Source organism: Egretta garzetta, unplaced genomic scaffold (assembly GCF_000687185.1).
Source record: "Egretta garzetta isolate BGI_Z169 unplaced genomic scaffold, ASM68718v1 scaffold539, whole genome shotgun sequence".
Classification (NCBI taxonomy): Eukaryota; Metazoa; Chordata; class Aves; order Pelecaniformes; family Ardeidae; genus Egretta; species Egretta garzetta.
The window spans coordinates 2,072,097-2,072,336 of record NW_009260760.1 but is presented as its reverse complement, the minus strand read 5'-3'; the positions used below and the strand labels follow the sequence as shown (position 1 = coordinate 2,072,336).

At 57.9% G+C, this 240-nt stretch overlaps 1 protein-coding gene across 1 annotated transcript in view; it reads right to left on the bottom strand.

Annotated features, from left to right (window-relative positions):
- TTC30B (tetratricopeptide repeat domain 30B) overlaps positions 1-240 on the bottom strand; it is a 6,394-nt gene that overhangs the window by 2,732 nt on the left and 3,422 nt on the right.

Genomic DNA, 240 nt, shown 5'->3' with positions numbered 1-240 from the left:
GAAGCTGGTGCCCGAGGAGGGAGCCGCATCCTCGTGTGTTTGCCTGCCATTTTCTATTCCCTTTCGTGCTCTTATCTCCCGAGCAGTGAAAAGGGCTGGTTAGTGACCGTTCTCTAGGGCTGCATCAAAAGAAGGGTGGCCAGCAGGTCGAGGGAGGTGATTCTCTCCCTCTGCTCCCCTCTGGTGAGACCCCACCTGGAGCACTGCGTCCAGCTCTGGGGCCCCCAACATAAGAAGGAT